At 39.5% G+C, this 8,255-nt stretch overlaps 1 non-coding gene across 1 annotated transcript; it reads right to left on the bottom strand.

Moving 5' to 3' along the window:
• Window positions 1-1,347: 1,347 nt before the first annotated feature.
• LOC143633336 (small nucleolar RNA R71) lies at window positions 1,348-1,454 on the bottom strand. Its single transcript, XR_013153658.1, has one exon. It is a non-coding gene; the product is annotated as a small nucleolar RNA R71 (small nucleolar RNA).
• Window positions 1,455-8,255: the final 6,801 nt, after the last annotated feature.

The raw sequence follows: 8,255 nt of genomic DNA, 5'->3' as shown, positions 1-8,255 counted from the left end.
TATTGGAAAATTGATGAGTGTTGTTATGATTCTTGACTTGGTGATGACTTGCTAGTTAAAGTTTCATAAGTTTATATTAATTTAATGAATTTGGCTACTTTAGTGTAATCTTAGGTGGTTAGAATGTTGTTCATGTTAGCTTTCCTTTGATTATGAGACTTTGTTGTTTTGACAAACAAGTTAGTCTATGTATATCTCTTGATTGAAAACCCATCATGATGATTATTTTCTAGTATTAGGTTGCTTTATTGAAATCTAGTATTTATGTTTAGATTCATGATGTTTTGCCATATCATTGCTATTTTGTCATGTTAGTAGAGTGGATTCTTGTCTAGGTAGTTTGTTGGATTGATTGTTTTTCTTGTATTTTTACTTGCTTTGTTTTCATTGTATGCTAGTTTAATTAGTTAAATATTCAAATCAAGATTTACTTGTTCGGTTGGTCATTTACAAAGATTTAGTACTAGAAAGTTGCCGTGTCCATGGATTGATACTCGGTTCTTACCGACACTTTATTACAAACGATAGGTACACTTTCCTTTCGTGTGTGGTTTAGTTGTAGGTGAAAACCTATTTTAAGACCCGATTTGTGTGGAACTTTTACTTAAATTTTTATATATATATTCACATACGTCAAATTTTTGGCGCCGTTTCCGGGGACACGGTGATTTTTAAAGTACAATCCGAGTCTTTGATTAGCTTTGTTGATATTTTTCATCTATGTTATTTTATTTTATTTCATTTTTATTCATCTTATTTTTTTATTTTAGTTTAGTTTCTAGTTAGTTTTCGTGTCTTTGTTCGTTTTCCATTCCACGTTCTTCCGGGTGTTGAATGTCCACCACGCCCAGTCTGGAGCTTGTTTCACCTCTTTCTGAGCCCGAGCGACATCTTCGAGAAGGTTTGAAGAGGAGAGCACGTGAGGTTGCCAAGGTCATTGAAAAAAAAGAAGTGGAGGATATTGACACCCCCGAGGTAGAAGAAGAAGAGATGGCGGACCCGAACGATCAAGGTCACATGGACGACTTTGCCACACCATCGCTTGAAGGTTATGGCAGCAGCGTCATGCCACCCGAGATTGAAGTGAGTTTTGTGACAAAGTCTGTTTCTTTTCAATGTCTCTAGAACGAGGACCCTCATGCTCACGTTTCACATTTCCTTCGATTATGTGCGACATTCAAAATTAATAATTATTCTGATGATGTCGTGAGACTTAGACTTTTTCCATTCTCACTTCGTGGTTCTGCTCTGGAGTGGTTAGAGGCACTCCCTTCCGGTTCGATCACCACTTGGAATCAATTAGTTGAGCAGTTTCTTCTTCAATATTTCCCACTCGATAAAACTGCTAAATTCTGAGCAAACATCATTGTTTTTTGTGTCGATGATGACGAGTCACTTCATGCCGCATGGGAGAGGTTCAAGGGCTTGTTGAGAAAATTCCCTCATCACGGTTTGAGTCGCGTGCTTTAATGACGTACATTTTTTGATGCTTTATTCGGGGCACAAAAGCAGGCCGTCGATCAGGTTTGCGGGAAGAGATTACGGTAGGTGTACCACAAATGAGGCGCTTGATATCCTGGAGAAAGCCGATAAGAAAAGTTTCGCGTATAATCCGCCTCATAGTATTCCTTCCTCTAAGGGTGTTCATCACGTTGATTCGAACACCCTTGTCTCCGCCCAGTTAGAAGCTCTTACTAAAAGCTTTGACCAAATGCAATCCGATCTTGTCAAATATAGTTCTTGTTGTGGGGTGTGTGACGGAAAACACCAGACCAGTCAGTGCCAGTAGGCCATGGTGGTGGAGGATGTTGACTTTGTGGGCCACCAAAACAATTCCTACCGCAACACCTACAACCCGGGATGGAGAAACCACCCCAATTTCAGCTGGAAAGATGGTGGTAGCATTCAAAATCAAATGCCACCGGGTTTTGACAGAAAGCCAAATTATCAATGTTAAACCCAAAATCAATCTTACCAACAAAAGCCTCAATTTTAAGGTTCCAGCAATGGTAATCAGTCAGGTGGGGGGACTAATGTTGAAAGCCTTTTGTCCCAACTTTTGGCTAAGACCGAGACCTCAAACAAATTGGCTAAGCAAAGGAACTTAAAAATTCATGAGACTCTCCAGAGGCACGATCTTGAGTTGAGGAATCAGAAAGCGTCCATGCAAACCATAGAAAATCAAGTTGGACAAATTGCTCAACTCCTCTCTGAGAGACAGCAGGGTAGCCTTCCTAGTAACACCGAAAGGAATCCAAATGCTGCGGCTAAGGCTATTACCCTGAGGAGTGATAGGACTACCATTCCTGTTGACGCATCGGTTTCCACACCAAAACCGATTGCTGATGAGATTGAGACTGAGACTCCTGGTGAGGTGCACTCGAGGCTAGACCCAGCAAGTACCGCACAACCCAGTGAGCCAGTTAGGACTTATGCTCTTCCCATTCCATACCCAGGCCGTTTGAAGAAGCAGAAGACAGAAGAGTAGTATGGGAAATTCTTAGAGGTTTTTAAGCAGTTACACATTAATCTTTCGTTCCTTGATACCTTGAAAGAATTGTCGAAGTATGCTAAATTCTTGAAAGAGATCCTCTAGAATAAGAAGACGTTGGAGCAGCTTTCTTGTGTTACTTTGAATGAGGAGTGTTCGCGGTCCTTCAGAATAAATTGCCCAAAAAAATGACCGATCCAGGTAGTTTCACCATTCCTTGTTTGATCGGTAGTTTGTCGGTTAGTGATGCTTTAGCCGACTTAGGTGCTAGCATAAATTTGATGCCCTATTCTGTTTTTTCCAAACTAGACCTAGGTGAGCCTAAGCCTACTCTCATGAGCATCCAGCTTGCCGACCGTTCTGTGAAATATCCTTGCGGTATAGTTGAGAATATGCTTGTGAAAATCAACAAATTAGTGTCTCCTGTCAATTTTGTGATCTTAGATATGGATGAGGATAAAAATATACCACTTATCCTAGGTCTTCCTTTCCTAGTTACTGCTAGAGCTCTCATTGATGTCTGCACCGGCTGACTCACTCTTAGAGTTGGAGACGAGGAGGTAACCTTCGATATTGGGAAATCCATGTGACACCCACAGGATCATTATGAAGTGCTTTACATTGATACTATTGATTCTTGTGTGTGTGAACATATTCAGGACATGTGTGAGAAGAGTTCTCTGGATACTCAGTTGATTAGTGGAGATGATTCTGACCTTGTCATTGAGCCTCTACTTAAAGAGTTGGTCTATGGTGTAGACCACGAGCCTCCTGAGTGTTTGGAGAAAATTGATGATGTCGATCGCGTTGCCGAACCTAAGGCAAAACCTTCTGTTGAGGACCCACCGTCCATTGATCTTAAGGAAATCCCGTCCATTTGGAGTATGCCTTTTTGGAGGATGGGTCCAGTTTGCCTATTATCATTTCTTCGAGTTTGTCGAGTGAGGAGAAGGTTAAATTGCTTACGGTTCTCAAAAGGCACAAGCATGAGATCGCTTGGAAGATCATGGATATAAAAGGGATCAACCCATCCTTTTGTACCCATAAGATCTTGATGGAGGAGGAGTAAAAACCTGCGGTGCAGCATCAAAGGCATCTCAACCCTAATATGCAAGACGTTGTGAAGAAAGAGGTTATCAAGCTACTTGATGTTGGATTGATTTATCCGATCTCTGATTCACCGTGGGTGAGCCCTGTGCAGGTTGTGCCTAAAAAGGGCTGTATGACGGTTGTAATGAATGAGAAAAATGAGTTAATTCCAACTCATGGCGGACGCGGTTCCACGTGGTGACACGTGGCGAGACATAGTGCCACTAGTTGACACGTGGCAACACATGTCACCCCTGTCAGACCACGTCATCGCGATACGCGATGAAGTTGGTGCTTTGGCCGTCACGCATCGCCCACCGCCCATATTCTTGGTTTTGTAAACAACCCCTTCGCGATACGCGATGGGGTTGTCTTCTGTTCCTTCGCGTATCGCGACTGAATAGGAAATCAGAATTTTACATTTTGGTCCTTGGACTTTTGGAACTTGGTATTTTTGATCTAAAGTTTTCATGATGTTACATCCTCCCCACCTTGGAATGAATCTCATACGCGAGATTCGCTCTTAGAACAAGTGGGGGTACTTTTTCATCATTTCGGATTCAAGTTCCCAAGTTATTCGGGGCCCCTTCGTAAGTCCCACTTTACTTTCACAATTTTCAAGGTTAGCCTCTTTAGTTTCTTTGTTTTTGAATCGTCGATTTGTATTGGTTGTTCTACGAATTTTAGATTTTCATTTATTTCGATATCTCTAAGAGGCATAGACAAAGATTCGTCAACTAGACATTTTCGCAGATTAGAGACATGGAATACATCGTGTATCACATTCATTTCCTCGGGTACTTGCAATCGATATGCAACAGTACCAATTCGTTTGAGTATTTCTAAAGGTCCAACGAATCAAGGACTTAGTTTTCCTTTCTTTCCGAAGCGAACGACACCTTTCCATGGCGAGACTTTCAATAAAACTTTATCACCTACATTGAATTCTAACGGCTTACGATGGACATCGGCGTAACTCTTTTGTCGGTGACGTGCCGTATTAAGTCGTTCTTGGATTTGTAAGACTTTGTCGGTGTTTTCTTAGACTATCTCGGGTCCAGACAATTGATTATCTCCGGTTTCAGGCCAGCATACCGGCGTTCTACATTTACGACCATACAACGCTTCGAACGGTGCGACTTGAATACTTGTGTGATAACTATTACTATATGAAAATTCCATTAGGGGAAGATCGTCATCCCAACTTCCGCTTAAGTCAATCACACAAGCGCGAAGCATATCTTCCAACGTTTGAATTGTCCTTTTTCTTTGCCCATCGGTTTGAGGATGATAGGCGGTGCTAAGCTTTAACTTTGTGCCTAACGCTTGTTGGAAGCTTTTCCAGAAATGAGATGTAAAACGACTGTCTCGATCAGAGATGATAGACAATGCTACTCCATGCAAAGCAACGATGTTGTTCACATAGATACACGCTAATCTATCCATTGAGTTTGACTCGTTGATGGGTATAAAGTGTGCAGATTTAGTTAATCTATCCACAATGACCCAAATAGCATTATGTTGTCGTTTCATCTTCGGGAGTTTTGTGATGAAGTCCATGGTTATTAACTCCCACTTCCAAACAGGAAGTTCGGGTTGCTGAAGCAATCCCGATGGCTTTTGATGCTCGGCCTTGACTTTCAAACAAGTTAAACATTTCGCAACATGCAAAGCGATATCCTTTTTCATTCCATTCCACCAGTAGTTTGGCTTTAGGTTTTGGTACATTTTGTCACTACCAGGGTGCATCATGTATTTGAACTTGTGAGCTCGCTCAAGATCTTTTCACGCCAATCCCCAACGTTTGGTACCCAAATCCGGTTTCCCATTCTAAGTATACCATCGTCACCCTTGACTAGCGAGTGAAATGCGCCGTTAAGTTTTTCATCGTAGATCTTGTTTTCGTTGATCGTTTGGAGTTGAGAGGATTTGATGTGTTCGATGAGATCTACCTGGAGTTCTAGTCTTAACGCTCGGATTCTTCTCGGCTTTTCAAGTTCTTTACGGCTTAGGGCGTCAGCCACAACGTTGGCTTTACCCTCGTGATAGACGATCTCACATTCGTAGTCATTCAGAGTTTCCATCCAGCGTCGTTGACGCATATTGAGTTATTTTTGTTCGAAGATGTGTTTTAAACTCTTGTGGTCGGTATACATGACAAATTTTACTCCATAGAGATAGTGTCGCCATATCTTTAAGGAAAAGATTATGGCGCCTAACTCTAGATCATGAGTTGTGTAATTCTTTTCGTGTACCTTGAGTTGACAAGAGGCGTAAGCGATTACTTTCTTTCGTTGCATTAGTACGCATCCCAAACCAGATAAGATGCGTCACTAAAGACAACAAAATTCTCGGTACCTTTGGCAAGGCCAGTATAGCTGCTTGGGTGAGTTTTTGTTTAAGTATATCTAACGCCACTTGTTGTTTGGTCCCCCATTCATACTTGATGTTTTTACGAGTTAATGAGGTTAGGGGAATGGCTATATGAGAGAAGTTTTCAATGAACCTACGATAATAGCCAGCCAATCCTAAGAAACTTTGAATATCTCTTGGCGACTTTGGAATTTCCCATTTAGAGATCGCTTCAATCTTGGCGGGGTTCACTTGGATTCCATTTACATTTATGATGTGGCCAAGAAATTGCACTTCGTGCAGCCAGAATTCGCATTTCGAGAACTTGGCGTATAACTTCTCGGTTCGAAGTAATTCAAGTAAGGCTCGGAGGTGAGTTTCATGATCATCCTTTGACTTAGAGTAAATAAGTATGTCGTCGATGAATACGATAACAAATTTATCCAAGAAAGGCTTACAGATTTGATTCATTGATGTGCTAAAAAGTCAATTAAATATTAACTAAATTAAACAAGTAATAAAAGCTAGACTTAAGACTCAATTACACAAAACACCAGCATGTGAACCGATCAATTGTACTAAAGCTAAGTAAGTCCGGAAGATCGAATTCACAAGACCCTACAAATTACGTTAATTAACTAATTAGACTCGACTTACAACACGACTATTTATTATTAATGTTTTAAGGGGGTTTTAAACTAATATTAAACTAAGAAAGTAAATAAACAAGTAAAAAGAAAACAAGCAATTAATCACAAGATCGGAACCAATAAGAGAAAGAATCTACCTAGGTAAGAATCCCATGCATCAACAATCATTAAGCAATGGACAACCAACATGATATGGAAACTAATTTCTAAATATATTCATCTAACAAACCCTAGAGGACCCTCAATCGCATCAAGTAAAATCAGAAAAAATGAATATTAGATTATTAAGCAATAAGTTGGATTGATTTCCTCACAGTCATCAACTAGGGTTAATTAATAGTATCTAAAGCAAGCAATCTCACGAAACATTAAACCCTAGATAACTTGATAAGCTAAAACATGATATCATGAACAAGGATCAACACAATAACCAAGCAAGAATACTGTCACTAATCTAACCTAGAATGCGGTTGACCAAGACACAAGAACAAATCCTCACCTCATAGCTATTGGAGTTCAGCAGAACATTCAAAATCCTAATCAACGATCAACAAGCTTCTATGATCTAATAGGCCTATTTAATCACAATAATCAAAACACCAAGTAATGATTAAACATAAACCCTAAATCTAAAGAACACAATCAAGAGATATAAGATGTATGTGAAGCAATAGTTAATAATCAACCAAGATAATAAACACTCATATGCAACATGAAAGCAAAATCAAGTATTTTACTATTAAATCAACAAAACCATAATCAAAACAATCGTCCAAAGCAAGAATCAAGCATCAAACACGTTCATCAAACCTATGTAGACATGAAGTCTAGCCTAGAATCATTATTAAAAACAATCCCAAACAATTATTAAAAACAAAGAAGAATACATGATAATGAACAAGGAATCAAAGTTAGAGCGATAAAACCCTTGGTAATTGATCCTTGAACACCTCCTTGAAAGCCTTCTTGATCCTCTTTGATTCTTAGCTTCAAAGCACCTTCAAGAACTTGGTTTCTCTCTCAAAATCGGCTGCAAACAAATCTCCTTTCGTCTAGGTTAATAACATTCTTTATATAAATGAGATGGGCCTTTAACTTGCGAAAAATAGCTGATCGGGAAGAGTAGGCACCGCGCGACCGGGCTTGGCCTCCCCCGTCGCGCGGTGCGGCGTGTACCAGGAGGGCTCCATGAAATTTCTTCTTTATTTTATTGCACAACTTGTAATATCTTGATTAATCTTTTCCTTGAACTTCAAGTATCGGTAAGAACCTTCTAGAACTTCCTTTCCTTGACTCACAAGCTACCATCTATATGAAAACAAATCAAAGCACTAAGTGAAGTAATCATGTAACCAATGACGAGAAAAACCAACTTAAACTTCACATGAAATGATAGAAAGAATTAGATTTAACATGCAAGACACCAAAAGATTTAAAACACGATAAACATAGAATAAACTTAACTTAAAACCCAAATTAACAAAAGATTAACAAAACATGAACTAAACCGAACTCAAAACCTTAAATACACATTACTTTATAAGGGATTCAAGATATATAAATAGATGTATATCAAATATCTCCACACTTACTCTTTTTTCGTCCCTGAAAAAGTCTGATGCAACTGGATCAGAATCGGAAAATTACAGTCTTACAAACATATAGGTTAATTT

The sequence above is a fragment of the Bidens hawaiensis genome, unplaced genomic scaffold, assembly GCF_021521415.1.
Source record: "Bidens hawaiensis isolate Kalapana, Puna unplaced genomic scaffold, B.hawaiensis_p1.1 tig00006678_1, whole genome shotgun sequence".
In the NCBI taxonomy this organism is placed as follows: domain Eukaryota; kingdom Viridiplantae; phylum Streptophyta; class Magnoliopsida; order Asterales; family Asteraceae; genus Bidens; species Bidens hawaiensis.
Note: the sequence above shows the minus strand (reverse complement) of the source record. Positions and strands in the feature narration are given on the sequence as shown.